This window comes from Bufo bufo, chromosome 5, assembly GCF_905171765.1.
Source record: "Bufo bufo chromosome 5, aBufBuf1.1, whole genome shotgun sequence".
Classification (NCBI taxonomy): Eukaryota; Metazoa; Chordata; class Amphibia; order Anura; family Bufonidae; genus Bufo; species Bufo bufo.
Genome location: NC_053393.1, coordinates 129,069,510 through 129,071,649, shown reverse-complemented (window position 1 = coordinate 129,071,649; position 2,140 = coordinate 129,069,510).

Sequence of the window (2,140 nt, the reverse complement as noted above, 5' to 3'; positions counted from 1 at the left end):
ATATACCCATGCTGGGTGAGATAAATATCTTGGTCAAATGCCAACTTTGTATAAAAAAAATGGGAAAAGTTGTCTTTTGCCAAGATATTTCTCTCACCCAGCATGGGTATATGTAAAATGACACCCCAAAACACATTCCCCACCTTCTCCTGAGTACGGAGATACCAGATGTGTGACACTTTTTTGCAGCCTAGGTGGGCAAAGGGGCCCACATTCCAAAGAGCACCTTTCAGATTTCACAGGTCATTTACCTACTTACCAGACATTAGGGCCCCTGGAAAATGCCAGGGCAGTATAACTACCCCACAAGTGACCCCATTTTGGAAAGAAGACACCCCAAGGTATTCCGTGAGGGGCATGGCAAGTTCCTAGAATTTTTTATTTTTTGTCACAAGTTAGTGGAAAATGATGATTTTTTTTTTTTCTTTTTTTTTTTCATACAAAGTCTCCTATTCCACTAACTTGTGACAAAAAAAAAAAATTTCCATGAATTCACTATGCCCATCAGCGAATACCTTGGGGTCTCTTCTTTCCAAAATGGGGTCACTTGTGGGGTAGTTATACTGCCCTGGCATTCTAGGGGCCCAAATGTGTGGTAAGGAGTTTGAAATCAAATTCAGTAAAAAATGACCTGTGAAATCCGAAAGGTGCTCTTTGGAATATGGGCCCCTTTGCCCACCTAGGCTGCAAAAAAGTGTCACACATCTGGTATCTCCGTACTCAGGAGAAGGTGGGGAATGTGTTTTGGGGTGTCATTTTATATATACCCATGCTGGGTGAGAGAAATATCTTGGCAAAAGACAACTTTTCCCATTTTTTTATACAAAGTTGTCATTTGACCAAGATATTTATCTCACCCAGCATGGGTATATGTAAAAAGACACCCCAAAACACATTCCTCAACTTCTCCTGAGTACGGGGAAACCAGATGTGTGACACTTTTTTGCAGCCTAGGTGGGCAAAGGGGCCCATATTCCAAAGAGCACCTTTCGGATTTCACAGGTCATTTTTTACTGAATTTGATTTCAAACTCCTTACCACACATTTGGGCCCCTAGAATGCCAGAGCAGTATAACTACCCCACAAGTGACCCCATTTTGGAAAGAAGAGACCCCAAGGTATTCGCTGATGGGCATAGTGAGTTCATGGAAGTTTTTATTTTTTGTCACAAGTTAGTGGAATATGAGACTTTGTATGAAAAAAAAAAAAAAAAAAATCATCATTTTCCACTAACTTGTGACAAAAAATAAAAAATTCTAGGAACTCGCCATGCCCCTCACGGAATACCTTGGGGTGTCTTCTTTCCAAAATGGGGTCACTTGTGGGGTAGTTATACTGCCCTGGCATTCTAGGGGCCCAAATGTGTGGTAAGGAGTTTGAAATCAAATTCTGTAAAAAATGACCTGTGAAATCCGAAAGGTGCTCTTTGGAATATGGGCCCCTTTGCCCACCTAGGCTGCAAAAAAGTGTCACACATCTGGTATCTCCGTACTCAGGAGAAGGTGGGGAATGTGTTTTGGGGTGTCATTTTATATATACCCATGCTGGGTGAGAGAAATATCTTGGCAAAAGACAACTTTTCCCATTTTTTTATACAAAGTTGTCATTTGACCAAGATATTTATCTCACCCAGCATGGGTATATGTAAAAAGACACCCCAAAACACATTCCTCAACTTCTCCTGAGTACGGGGATACCAGATGTGTGACACTTTTTTGCAGCCTAGGTGGGCAAAGGGGCCCATATTCCAAAGAGCACCTTTCGGATTTCACAGGTCATTTTTTACAGAATTTGATTTCAAACTCCTTACCACACATTTGGGCCCCTAGAATGCCAGGGCAGTATAACTACCCCACAAGTGACCCCATTTTGGAAAGAAGAGACCCCAAGGTATTCGCTGATGGGCATAGTGAGTTCATGGAAGTTTTTATTTTTTGTCACAAGTTTGTGGAATATGAGACTTTGTATGAAAAAAAAAAAAAAAATCATCATTTTCCACTAACTTGTGACAAAAAATAAAAAATTCTAGGAACTCGCCATGCCCCTCACGGAATACCTTGGGGTGTCTTCTTTCCAAAATGGGGTCACTTGTGGGGTAGTTATACTGCCCTGGTATTCTAGGGGCCCAAATGTGTGGTAA